Source organism: Lepidochelys olivacea (assembly GCF_965140295.1).
Source record: "Lepidochelys olivacea isolate rLepOli2 genome assembly, chromosome: 1".
Taxonomy (NCBI): Eukaryota; Metazoa; Chordata; order Testudines; family Cheloniidae; genus Lepidochelys; species Lepidochelys olivacea.
In genome coordinates, this window is record NC_140411.1 from 169,346,480 (window position 1) to 169,361,504 (window position 15,025).

The following is a 15,025-nucleotide window of genomic DNA, read 5'->3' on the forward strand; positions in this document are numbered from 1 at the left end:
TTTGAATTACATTTTGCTAGGAACTCACACCACTGTATGCAACATTACTGAATCTGGATGAGAAATGTCTGTTAGCTTCACTTACTTATTCCAAACAGCATTTGACTGAATTTTATCCTATATATTTCATCTCATATTATTTACAGTGCTTTACTTTGTTTTCTTACTTCTTTTAGTGAATGCAAAGCTAATTTGGCTGCTTCTTCCTGAGACTTTAAAAGAGTCTCATCCTTTTTGCAGAAGAGGCATAAGAGTGATTTAATTTGAAGAATCAGTACAGTACTTCTGTTCTTTTTGCATGAAGCTTAAAGACCAAGTAGTCTAAATTCATCTAGAACAATTTTTGTTTGGTCTAAATTAAACTTTCCCATTTGAATATCATAATTATGGAATGCACCAAATAATCAATTATTTAGTTGGGAATAATCTTTCCAATGCTACAGAATAGTTTATAGCAGCTGTGCTCAAGATGACTAGGTCTCTTTTGTGTGTGTGTGGTTTTTTATTTACTTGTTGATATAAGCGTTAATAAAGACAGACTGGTGATTTTAAATGGTGTACATGTCAATAAATAAGACTGCAAACACTAATGAACATATGAAGGACTGCTAATGACATTTTGGAACCATATATCATCTGGGTCAACGTTTTCAAAGTGAGTAGTAATGTTGAGTACCTCAGTTCTTGCATACATCAACCTAAGACACTTTAAATGTGAAAAAGTTTTAGAAAGTGCAGAGCAGACAAGCTCTAAATAAGGTATCTCATTGGTCACCCAAAAATTGACATCAGCATAACCTGAGTAAGTTAACCAAGGTCACCTGTGAAGCCTGTGGCTAATCAGGGGATCTGAACCCAGGTGTCGCATATCACACAATAACACCCTAACAATAACACCCTAACACCCTAATAACACCCTAACCCTAACATCCTTCCTCTCTAAATTGCTGAACTTCTGCCCTCCCCTAAGCCCTCCTATTCCTTCTCAGTATATGTACTTGACCCAGGGTATGTACTGCTCATTTTTGTTTATTTACATTTTTATGTAAGCAGAGTCAGGATGAGCTCCACCCTGACATCTGGTGGTGAGGTGTGGCAAGTTGTGGTAAAGAACTTCAGGGGCCGATCTCATTTGCATAGGCACACCCACCCAGCCTAGGATGAGGCCATAGCTGCCCAAATGGTCACTTTGGCTGCTGTGGGATCCCCAGTGTCTCTGTTTTTGGGGCAGGAAGAATAAATTGTTATTACCCTGATTATGGGAATCAAGGACAGTGGAACTGTACGTGGCCTTTTGTTATGATGGAGGGACTTGCCATCAACTAAGTAGCACTCGCTAGGCAAGGGACATGAGTTCCAAAACTCTGTGAATGGAGAGAGGCTGGGGACAGGTATTAATACTTGGTGGCATGGGCCCGCTGGTGAGGGCCTTACATGCTAATTGCACTTCCTCCTCGCTCCACTGTGGAATATCAGAGCTAATTTTGATTCCATTAGAAGTCTAGTTACAGGCTGATGAACTGAATTCACTTTGGACTAATGGTGCACCAGCACTGAGGCTCCCCTACTATAAGCTGAAATCACAAAAGAGCTAAACTTACTAAGAGCTGAAATCACTGAGTGTTGTGTTAAGTAGTGGGGGAGCCTGAAGATATATGGTGGAGCAGTTTGCGGGACAGTGAGCCGAGCGGCTGGTGGAGCAGAGCAATTTGCGGGACGGTGAGCCGAGCGGCTGGTGGAGCAGAGCAGTTTGTTGGATGCCTAGAGCAGCTCATGGGCCGGCTGGCAGAGCGGAGCCCCATGGAGAGGTGGAGCCATCAGCTTGGGACCACATAAGGTGCCCCTTAAACCCCCGCCCCATCTCCACCCAGGTTGGGAGGTAAAACTCTGCAGATAAACTTTCGAACTCTGGGGCTGCCCTGACCAGGGACAGAGACTTTTGGGTCGCTGGACTTTTGGGACTTGGGGTGATTTTGGGTTGCTGGACTCAAGAACCAAAGGGAAAGGACATGCCCCAATTTGCTTGGGGTGGAGTTTTTGCTCATGGGTTGTATTATGAATCCTGTTGGTGGTGTTTCCCCAACATAATGCCACATTGTTTCTCTCTGTTATTAAAAGGCTTTTTGCTACACTCAGACTATGTGCTTGCGAGAGGGGAAGTATTGCCTCTTGGAGGCGCCCAGCAGGGGTGGTATATATTTGTCCCAGGTCACTGGGTGGGGGCTCGAGCCGGTTTTGCACTGTGTTATTGGAATGGAACCCCTAGATACTGAACCCGGCCCTTGTTGCTGCCAACTCTGACAGGCAGAAGGGTTCCATTTACAATGGACAAGTCAAATTTCATATATATAAGGTTCTGCTGGCTTTGGTTAGCTTCTCCCACTGTGTTTTTTAACAGTAGGGAAAATGTATTTTGTTTATCTTCTTACAATTTCAAGTCAACTGAAGGGATTTTTCTCAGTGTGAAAAAACAATCATTTCTGGGCACAGATCAAGCATGTAGAAATTCAGCTCGTAAAGTGGGTGTTTTGGAAAATTTTGTATTTCTGAAACAGGTGCTAACTGTGTTGCAATGGTCCCTACTAGCAACCGATACAATATCATTAACTTTTATAAGGGATTTCTTGTGATTTACTAGGGAGAAAAAGGAAGCCTAAAGTAAGGTTTCCCCTCCCCATTTTAGCTACAAGATGGATTCAAGCATCTTTAAGTTCATAAGCAACATTGAACTAATCAGGACACTACCATCTAGCAGACGGCAGGCAGTGTTTCTTCAGTCATATTCTCCAGGAAGTACTACCAGCTGGACTGCTTGTTACTCAAGTTGCTGCTACAGAGAATGCAATAACATGGACTGTTTCTAGGTATAGCAAAACAACCATTAAGAGACTTCTTGGAGGTATAGACTTAGAGGAAACTACAGTGTCATTTTCAATTATATGTATTTGAATAGTACACAAAGTATAAAAACCAGGTATTAAAAATTCTTATGAAATCTATTCTAACCAAATTTGTGCAAACCACTTCATAAGATTTTTTTTTTAAATTTAATTTAGATGAAAACTGGCTGAATGCAGCTCTTCACACTTTACATAAAATGATTTTCCTGCCATCTGAAGTACATATATTGTTAGAGGAAAAGGTGTTTGAAAAGTTCCATTTTGGGGCACATAATGTAATCAGTGAGGATGATCATCTCCTTTCCTCAAAAGAAAACTTTCTAGGGCAATTGTGCAGTACAAAGTGGTGTTCCAATCCTGCACCTGGTACTCTGAAGCTATCCATTCATATCAATGACTTAAAAATAGCTACACTGCTGATATGAACACTTTACTCCTTGTAGGGACAAAAATGGATTTCTGGCTGCCAAGGTAAAAACTGCATGGATACTCTCCTTTGAATTAATGAAATGGAATATGAGGAAAGCTTGATTTTAGGCTCTGTATTAAGTTCCATGTTTACATTGATATTTTATTTTAAGCACAAAGGGCTGAGTTTTCAAACTTGTTCACCCAAAGTAAATGTCTAAATTCTACATTTGATGGTCAAAAAATACATGAAGTGGGATATGACATATTTTGCCATTTTAGTGCTGATGCACATGAATCTTCTACCTGAGAAGCCCAACCTTAAAGACTGTTCTCTATCGCTTTATTTGTTAATGGGCTTATTCAGCCAGTTCATGTGAAGGTGTATATATTCTATTCTCTTTCCGTTCTAGCGGCACTTTGTGATTTTGGTAGAAGAAAGAATGTGAGTCTGCCCTTTCTTGTGTTCTAAAATATCTTCTTTGTTAACAGCCTGTTGCATTTGGGCTTATTAATGATGGCCTGGATACTGATGGGAAAGCCATCCCAACAAACTTCCATAGCAGATCATTTTTAAATTAAAAATTACTAATACAAAATGTGGAGTTTGAGTCTCTAGTCAGCTGCTTCTAGATGGGGTGAGTTCTGCTAGATCACAAGGCTCAGGATTCCAATTCTGACATGTAGTTTCCTCTTTGAACTATCATACCACTCTCTCCTTTATAAAGAAGTAGCCCCTTAATATCTTAATACAGCAGTGTGGCCTGCATGAGTGTGGTACCATACCTCTGCAAATGCCTTGCATTTCAGGAATGCTTGAACAGCTGAAGTAACATGAATAATATGAAGAATGTACCAGCAAGACATTCATGTTCCTAATAAAACAATTCAGTAAAGTTAGTCATTTCACTTATATTTTATAGAGGGTGCATTAATTGTAATGTCTCTTTTATTAGCAGTTTATGCAAATCATACCCATTAATATAAAGATTTGTTGGCCCCTCAAGCTTTTGGCACATTACCAGTATGAACCACTGTATTCCCTGAGTCTAGCTCACAGAATAGTCTTTGTTTGCACTTTCCCATGGGTCCTCTTCACATGATTCACTCCTTTAATGGACCTCACGTTCCACCCTCCCTCTCAGTCCCCCACAAAAGACATCCATCATTGGGGAGATCATCATGATCCTGAGAATAGCCAATGTGGTCTTTGTTCTTAGATGGATGTTTGGCAAATAAGTGGATAATTTAAAACATAAATATTCATGCATAATAGCCAAGTCTGTGGCTCAAATGAATGGATACCAGATTTTCCAAAGTAAGTTTCCCTTCCTTGGTCTCTTGTAAATTTTCCCTCCCTTCATTCCAATGCTGAGTTTTGTGAGGCATTAGCTCTTGAACATCTACATCCTTCAGAACCATGCAGCAACTTTAGTACAAGCCCTCCAGGGAGCTTGGGACAAACTCTGGTTGGTAGCCTGTGCTGAAGCTCATGCCATCATATCTACATTGCTATTGTTACCTGTGGTGGCTAGGTTAAAGCTAGCATGGATATGCCTATTTGTGCTACAACCACACCCTCCTTTGCAATGTAGACATATCCTTAAAGTATGTCTACACTGCAGCCAGGAAATGTGACACAGCTCCTGTAGGCATATCTTAGTTAGCTTTGATCTAGATACCTTGAGTCATAATAGCACTGTTGCTGTGGTAGCAGGGGTGGCAGTGTAGGGTAGCCTCCTGAGTACAACCCCCTCCAGGGCCCTGGGTACATACTCAAGTGGCTAATTAGATCAAAGCTAGCTGAGTTATGCCTATATGCACTGCAATCACACCCCCTGATTGTTGTGTAGACATACCTATAGTAATGTCCTCAAGACCTGTAGGCTCTGTTACATGGTAACAGGATTTTGCTGCTATATTCGGCATCATTTCCCTTTTTTGGAGGTTAAAAGTGATTTTCCTCATCTGGGCATGTGAACATTCAACCTGTGTCCTGAACTTAAGCTCATATACAGTTCTAGTAGCACCAACAAGAAAGAGTTGGAGGCATCTAAGGAATCAGCCTTGGGAACATTTACTAGACTGTATACATTGTTCAGAATATTTGATATGAATTTTGTGCTCTTAAAAGTGACTGATAGTACTGGTCAGAGCCAGACAAGAGCCAGGTGTAGTGTGCAAGGCATTGTGTAAGTTTCCCCATGCATCTATGCCAACCTACTTTCATCCTGATCTATAACACCTTCTCTGACCTCATCCTAAACCTTTTCTGAGTACAAGCTGCCAATCATGTTAAATTGGATGGTACTTTTGTAAAAATGACCTCTGGGGAGTTGGAGGACATCATTAAACTTATTTCAACCTGAAAACTAAGCAGGCTTTAAACTCTGATATCTAGGAGTGGTAGTAGACAGACAGACAACCGGCAGAAATTCTGTTTTTACCTTACTCATCTCTCCTATCAAAATGAAATTGGGTACAAATTAGAACTTGACAGGGTGGAAGTGCTTTATTGCTAATTACACTTCACAGATCAGCACAACTACATACAGTAAATGATTGCGAAATGAAGCCATCAGCTATGTTGTAAAAAGGTTAAATTCACATCTCATGTCAGATTTCCTAACAAAAGCGTTGGAAATGGGATGTTGTTTTGATTTTGAACACCTGCAGCCAAAGGGAGATTTATTTCTACACCATGTTCCCAGACTAAATTTACATATATATTCGGCTCAGTTTCTTCTGTACAACCAGGATATAATTTCTGATCATGAACTTGATCTAGTTAGCCACTTAGCGGAATGGGGGCCTGATTCAGGACTAGGACTCAGTGCTACTGCAATACAAATAATAAATTATAGGCTAGACCCTGTACCCCACTCCAGTTGATTTGTGCTGCTCCAGCAGAATTATTTTATTTTAATTTGAGGTTTTATGTTTCACTTTATTTTATTCTGAGGGAAGCAGAGGCATTCTTGAGAGCCTCTTGGATCTTCCCCAGCTTTTTTTTTTTCTCTTCTTCTTCTTTTTATGCTCTTCTCCCACAAAAGTCTCATGCTGCAATTACCCTCCGTCTGGTGGGAAAGTGTTAGACGGAGCTTCCTGGAGAGTCCATTAGTTCTAATTCTTGAGTTATCCATGAGAAGTTGCTCAAGTGTGCTGTACTTTCATATTTTCCTCCAAGTCTGAGAGCCCTAGGAGCCAGACACATAGCCTCTCTGCCACAAACATCCCAAGTTGACTGAAGGTTAAAGTACCAAGCTTGAGACCTTAACTTGGCTATTCTTTTCCGTTCCCTCCTCCGGTTTTGCTGGATGGGTGGTGAATCAGTGGATCAACCTTGCTGCATTAAGCAACAGCCCTCCCCATCTACTTACAGAAATTCATATACTTTTTATTTCATTTATTCTCCTCCCCCATCCCAATCTGAGTCATCCCCAACAACAGAGAAGGACACTACAAATCCATATTTGATTTTTGCTGTGTATATGGACTCTTACACAATTTTCTGCAGTGCTACTCAGCCTGTGTGTTTTATGTTCAACACATTTTAAACACCAGAATAGTTGCTCTATAAAAACACTGGCTTGCTCAATAAGCTCCAAGGGGGAAAAAAGTCAGGAACTTAGAAAAATATTTGAAATAATTATTTACAGGCTTTAAGTATATTAGCTGTTTTCCCCCTTTGATTAAGGGCCCCAGATGGACAGCTTTAAAAGATGGATTTTTGTAAATGATGTTCTGAATTTGTTGATTTAAACTTTTATTGCACTTATCATAGATTCTAAATCTGTAATATGCTTAAAGGTTTAACAAAACACAATAAACTTATCTTAAATACAAAAGTGCTGAAACCCTTATGCCCTGGCATAAGATCTTTCATTGCATGGGCCTCATTACATAACATAGTTGCATAGCCTGTCAACCATTAAATACTCCTGTAAGACCTCCAACACAGTCTCCCCACATCTTACTCAACCTCACTGCCGCAGTCCTCACTGAGTGTTAAAGTGAGTAGAAGTGCAATTTCCACAGGCAGCAGCACTGCAGAATCTCAGAGCACTAGCAGATCAGCAATACCTTGCAATGCTGCAATATAATTTGCAGAAGCTAAGACAGAAGGGATATTAGTGGCATCCACCAAATTTTGAGATTACAGGGAATAAATTAACTAATTTATAGAGGGACTGGAGGTTGTGATATTGGGGAACTAAGCCTATGATTTCTCGGTTATAGGTTAAAGTATACTTAGCTAGACTGGTAATGATCAAGAGTTATTACTGTTTAGTGGTGGTTTAATGCTTATGTGAAAGGAGTTGGTGGTCTCACCCCAGTGTCTAGCAGACAAGTATTTGCATCGGAAACTCACTATCATGATTACTATACTTGTTGGCAGTTTCTGAATAGACAGAGTGAAATAACATGTCACTACCGAAAGTAGCACCTTCTTCAGGTCAGGACTGGGGTGTTGTGGGGAAGTTTGTGCTGCTATTACCTATGATACACCAGTTCTGTGGTTAAATGGAGAGCTTCATCCTCCAGAGTTTTCAAGCTGACATGTGTCAGTATGACTGATCTCAAAGAGAGCTGTGGTTGACTGAGATAAGCACAAACTAGGTTTCAGGCACACCAGCATGCTCATCTTGGCTTTTACACTTACTTCCGCTCTGGGTTTGCCTTAGGCCAGGGGTTCTCAAACTTCATTGCATCATGACCCCCTTCTGACAACAAAAATTACTTCACGACCCCAGGAGGGCAGACCAAGCCCCACTGCCCTGGGTGGTGGGGGTGGTGGGCAAAGCCCGAGTCCTTCTGCTCTGGGCAGTGGGGGAGGGGTGTCAAAGCAGAAGCCCTCAGGCTTTGGCCCTAAGTAGTGGGGCTCGAGCTTCAGCCCTGGGCCCCAGCAAGTCTAAGCCAGCCCTGGTGACCCCATTCAAAGGGGGTCACGATCCACTTTGGGGTGCCAAACTACAGTAAGGGGGTAGAACACTAGCCATATTTTTAGGGGCATTTCTCACCACACTAGATGTATTATACCTTAGTCCAGACACCATTGTTGTAGTAAAGTGATTATAATAGGGTTAACTGGGTTATCCAGAGTATTATGGCATGGAGCCATGCTCTACTGCTACCTTATTTCCATCCTGTTTTAGTCAGTGGAAATTCCCTCCCCCTCATTGTGATGCAATTAAATAAAGCAGCAAGTTTCCAGCCTTCAATCTAGTGCAGGGATCGGCAACCTTTGGCACGTGGCCCACCAGGGTAAGCCCCCGGCGGGCCAGGCTGGTTTGTTTACCTGCAGTGTCCACAGGTTCAGCCGATCGCAGCTCCCACTGGCTGCGGTTTGCCGCTCCAGGCCAGTGGGGGCTGCAGGAAGCAGCGGCCAGCACATCCCTCGGGGATTCAGCCTTGACAGTCCCACTGATTTCAACAGATCTACTCATAAGCACATGCCTAACTTTAAACATGTTAGTAGATCTACTGAAGTCAATAGGACAGTCAAGGCTGAATCCCCACTCTGTCACTCCGAGTGCAGAAGTGGGGGCCCGCAAGGATTGTAAAAATTAATACTTGCCACTCCAGGCTTGTATTAAACTCCTAACGTTACAGCTTCTCTCTGACCATGGCTTGGTAAACACTGCCACCACCGAAATGCAAAAAAACCCCTTTGAACCCAGGAAGGAGCACTTGGGAGTTCCTCCCTGTGGGGTACCCTCAAGCCCTTTCACCCGCCCACTGGGGAAGAGCTGAGAAAGAAAACAAAAGAAATTAGCTGTCGCTATTAGCTAATCAGCCAACATGCACAAACTTTTTAGGACACCAAAAATCCAATCCTGTTCTTAAAAAAGGTAAATTTCATTAAAACCAAAAAGGAAAAAAATGCATCTGGAACTTAGGCTTTTTGCTAGATCTTAAAAGAAACAATTACAAAAATTAAGCACCCAAAACAGCTTTCTTGGGGGTTCAGCTTAAAGGTTACAAGCAAACAAACATTAGGAGTTAGCACAGAGAAGATCCCCAAACCAAAATAAAGAAAATAAACCTGATCATGTCTAGCTAAACATTCTGATCTACTTACACATTTGGAGTTCAGATAAGTAGTTCTAGGCATGATCTGATGATTTATGATTATGCCTGGCTTAAGCATGTCTTAACAGTCAACTATGGATTTATCAAGAATAAATCATGTCAAATCAACCTAATGGCTTTCTTTGACAGGGTAACGAGCCTTCTGGATAGGATGAAAGTGGTAGATGTGGTATATCTTGACTTTGGTAAGGCTTTTGATACTGTCCCACATGACCTTCTCATAAACAAACTAGGGAAATACAACCTAGATGGAGCTACTGTAAAGTGGGTGAATAACTGGTTGGAAAACTGTTCCCAGAGAGTAGTTATCAGTAGTTCACAGTCAAGCTGTAAGGGCATATTGAGGGGGTTCTGCAGGGAGCAGTCCCAGGTCCAGTTCTGTTCAATATCTTCATCAATGATTTAGATAATAGCAGAGAGAGTACAGTTATAAAATTTGCAGATGATACCAAGCTGGGAGGGGTTGCAAGTGCTTTGGAGGATAGGATTAAAATTCAAAATGATCTGGACAAACTGGAGAAATGGTCTGAAATAAATAGTGTGAAAGTAGAATGAATTATATTGAAATTATAATTCATTAAAGAAATGCTACTTGAAGGGTTTGTTGAAATATAGTTGTCAGGAAGAGAAACATTAAGGCATGTGAGACTATGGGTCCTCAAACTAATTAACTTAGAGCTCCGACTGAGCTAGGAGATTGGTAAACGTTAGTATGCAAATAAGATATGTATGTATATTTGTCAGTTTCTGCTTTCTTTTGTCTCTTATGTTAAATTGGCTTTGGCTTAGCTGTATAAATAAGTTATCATGATCCTCAGAGAGGGGCTCACATCTGGGTGCATTGGCAAAGCGCTTTGCTAATAAACAGAGTGGTCTGACAAATTATGTGAGTCCTGAATCTGACTTTGACAATTTGGAGGTTCCAACGAGATGGCAACCGTCTTCACTGAAGCCATGTGACTCCTGACTGTTCTTAGGATGGCCGTGGCAAGCTGGCACCTGGGCATTTGGCCCGAGCGGTCCTCCGCCAGAACGTAAGGGTGCATGACCACAGTGAAGTCTACGCCATCGAACCTGTTGGTTCCCATTCTGTTCTGGTAGGGATCCCGGGATCTGACATCAGGAATCTGGTCAGGTAATTATTTCTGTGTTTTGTCCAGACTGAGGACTGTCTTGTCTCTGTGTCTATCTGTCCTCCCTGTGGTGTGTTTGAGTCTGAGCGCCGTCTCCGTCCAGCGATCGGCTGACCAAAGGGTTCCTCTCCCCACGGTCTGAGTGAGTGAAATCTGCACAATCGCAGCCGCACCGCGTCTTGGGTAAAACCCTTAGTGTGAAAGCAAGGGCGATTGAGGCAGTAGCCTGTGGGCTCCTTTTGTGTGTTGCACCGGGCATCGCTCTGACGAACCCGACTTTCCTTCTTGTGTGATTGGTGAGTAAAGTCCTCCTGTATGGGTAACCAGACATCTAAGTCGGGACAGTTCCCTAAAGGAACGCCGGCTCAGTTTATGTATTTTAGGAAGAGTCCGGACTCCTGTAAATTTCTGGAAAAATGGTCTAGGCTAAGGGGGTCAGGTAGAGTGACTACTACCAGCACTATGCTTCTGTCCCCAGAAGCCTTCACAGCTATTCTGAGGGAAAATGGGCCCTTTTCCCACAGAAATGGTCTATAAGGGACTGCTGCAGGCAGAGAGAGAATCGGATCAAAAATTGTTTGACTATTGGGTAATGTAATCAAAATCACTAAAGGATGTAAGGGGTTTCTATTGGAACTTAACTTGGCTGCTCCTGTCTAGTTGTACAAGATGGAAGTGTAATCGGGGTACAGTTGTGTAAAAGAGTAATCACAGCTCAAGGGATGTTAGGCAAAAGAGAATTTTGTGTGTGTGTGTAGTGCTAAAATCTGAAGCTGTGTTTCAGCTATTACCTGAGAATAAACTTATAGCTTGGTACAGCAGAGAAACTATTGCAAACATGGTCTGTTGCACAAGAGGGGAAACTGAGGTACACCACCTCATGAATTTCATAAATGATCAGTGAGTGGGGTAATTCACTAGCCTGACTATAGAACAGCCTGATTATAGAACAAAATAAGGACAGCCTGGAGGTAATTCTTCTGTTTTTCCTGCAATTAGCAAGGAAATTTGTAAAAGAAAGTGGTATTATTATTAAGCAATAATCTGTCCCCACCAGGGGGGTGGAAATTGTTTCTTTTGTTTTTAGACTCTACAAGCAAGCTGGCGCCAGCGGAAGAATAACTCAGAATACCATGGATCTATGTTTTGTGTTGTTTGTCTGTGGTGTTTGTCTTGTTGCTAGCATTGTTGTGTTTTAACGAACAGAAAACCTCATGACATGGGTGAGGGATGGCTTCAAAAGGCTGACGGGGGTGGGGGGCAGGGGGGAAAGATGTGTATGGGAATGCAAAAGGCTAACTCAGGAGAATCCCAAAATTCAGTGGCTACTGTTAGGATCTTGGGACAAAGACCGAGTAGACGTCTTAAAAGACAAACTCGGCCAACCTACAACTAAATTGGCAAAAGGAGAGGTTGATTGTTTCATGCAGTGGTGGGAAGAGGCAAATCATAGGTGGACAGAATCAAAACTTGCCTCTCTCAAAGATGCTGGCTTCTATCCCACCAGATGCAACTCATTTTACTGTTGTTGATTTGTGCTCTGCTTTCTTTTCTCTCCCGGCTCACCCTGACTCCCAGTTCCTATTTGCCTTTTCTTACAAGGGGCAACAGTACACATGGACCACACTGCCCCAGGGGTATACTGAAAGCCTGGCATATTTTTCCCAAGCATTAGCCCGAGACCTTGCTGACCTTGTTTTCCCGTCCAGGTCCACACTAGTCCAACATGTAGATGATCTACTCCTCTGTTCCCCTTCATTGTCTGCCTCTGAAACTGACTCTTTAGTGCTCTTTACTGCCCTAGCAAATAAGGGTCACAAAGCTTCTTGCTCTAAACTACAACTCTGTCAAGATTCTGTCACATACCTTGGCTTTCTCCTCTCCCAGAGTTCCTGTGCACTTTCTCCCACCCGCGTCCAAACTATCCTTAGCTTTCCCTGACCCCGCTCCCCACACCAGGTCCGGAAGTTTTTAGACATGGCTGGATTTTGCAGACAATGGATTCCCCAATATGCCTCCCTTGCAAAACCTCTCCAGGAACTCACTTGATTCTCTGTGCCTGACCCCATGCCGTGGCCCCCTGAGGCCAATTCTGCCTTTGTTTCCCTCAAACAGGGTTTGGCTTCTGCCCCTGCCTTAGGGCTGCCTGACTATTCTAAGCCTTTTACCCTTTTCTGCCATGAACAATCTGGGTGTGCGCTTTAAGTTCTCACTCAGATGCACGGAGAAAAGAACCGCCCAGTGGCTTATTTCTCTGCCAGTTTAGACCCTGTTGCCCAAGGCTTACCCCCCTGCCTGCGTGCTGTGGCTGCTGCAGCGCGCCTAGTCGAAATGTCTGATTCCCTTGCTCTCTGCTCTCCTCTTACCCTCCTGGTCCCTCACTGACCTCACCCTGCTCCAAGACTCTGCCCCAGAAACCGAGAAAGAATCCTGGGTTGCCCAAGGTTGCTCTCTACATCCCGATTCCTTTTGGCGCTCGCCTACTGGCGCCTTTGTAGCCCCCTTTTCACTCTACCCGTCTCTGGCCGCCCTGCTACACAGTGTTTCGCATGTCGGAAAGGAGGGGATGGTCTCTGCTGTAACAAAGACAGGATGGTGGGCCCACCCATTTTAGCTCTTTTGCAGCCCACCACTGTGCAGCCTGTACCATTTGCCAAAGCCATAATATTGGTAAACCTGTAAAAGTGGCCCAGGGGTTCCAGGGCCTGCCTCAAGCACCGTTCTTGCACAAATGCCTAAGTGTCAACAATATGAATTTATATTGGTTATGGTATGTTTATTCTCTGGTTGGAGTGAAGCTTTCCTTGTTGCAAGGCTGACTCACTGTCTGTTGCCAAATATTTGTTAAATCATATTATGCCTGCCAAGGGAATTCCTGCTACTCTGTCCAGTGATCGGGGTACACATTTTACTGGACAACTTGTTCAACACCTGGACCATATATTGCATATCAAACACCTGTTGTACTGTCCCTACCACCCACAGAGTGCAGGTGCAGTTGAAAGACGAAATGGTGTACTTAAGAATAAGCTTGCTAAAATTTGTGACTCTACAGGATAAGCTGGCCAGTAGCCTTACCATTAGCCCTTATGGACATGAGATCCACTCCATCCCAAAGGCATAAATTAAGTCCCTTTGAAATTGTTATGGGACGCCCTATGCGAGCTATGACTACCATTACTCCTGTTCCAGATTTGAACTTGACTCACAGTGCACTCCTTCAGTATTGCAAGGGACTAATGCAAGCTGTAAGTCACTTCCATTCACAGGTTCGAGCCGCCTGGCCCACGGAACCCACCTCCGATGCTTGCCACAACCTCAAGCCAGGTGATTGGGTCTACATACAGCGCCATCATCGAAACCACGCCTTGGAGCCCCGGTAGAAGGGTCCTCATCAGGTACTGCTTACTACACAGATGGCTGTTAGACTATCTGGCATCGCAGCGTGGATACATGCTTCACAGTGTAAAAAGGCACCACCCCCAGAGAACCAATCATCACCTCAGGACAACGCAGAGTCAATTTTGACTCCAGAAGAAGATGTAGAGGAACAGTCTGCAATACCTTACAATCTACGCTCTCGTAAGGGTTGCCAGAAGCAGATGCTGTTCCTCGGCGGCTGGTAACTTATGGTCTGGGGAGACCACAATGACAATTCTTTTATCCAGCAGCAGGTGTGGATAGCTCAGACCCTTAATATTTCTAATTGCTGGGTCTGCAGCCACATCCCAGCCCACTCTCAAACTGGTGTTCCTGGCCTGGCTATCCCACTCAAGTCCCCCGACCTCACTGGAGGGCCTCGTCCGTTTAACAAAATATGGATCAGCAATGACACTTGGGAAGCGGTGGGAATAAATGCAACTAAATGGATAAGTGTGGTGGAGGGAAAAGGTCATTGGTGTTGGGTGTGTAATGGGACAGAGCTGGATCTGGGGAAAAGCCATTGCCTTCAGCATATTGTGGCCAATGGTGTACAGGATTATTCAAACAAAACTAAAAAGTGGCGGGCCGGGTATGGAGATACGAATTTTTTTCTCAACCTGGGATCAAACAGAGAAATCAATCTCATGTTCCCCCTACATTAACCTTAGTGAAAACAATACAATTTTTCAATGTCATGCAAATAACACCACTCCTCGTAAGGAGAATTACCCTATACCCTTTGGGGGATACTACTCCTCCTTTGCAAACACCTATATGACAAATGGGTGCAACCGACCCTTCCTGGCCTTAATAGGCCACCACTGGGTGTGTGGGACCAGAGCTTATACCGAACTAACAGCTAATTGGTCAGGAATCTGTTATCCTGCCTGACTCGTCCCACAATTCCGAGTGCTAGGAACCTTCCCTCGAGAACACCTCCACAATTTCAGGCGAAAAAGAAGGGACTTAATAGATGCCCAATGGCATGTAAATAACATAAGCCCCTTAACCTGGGAAGAGGTCATTGGCGGTTCCTTAATACCATTAGGGGGAGTAATACACCATGCA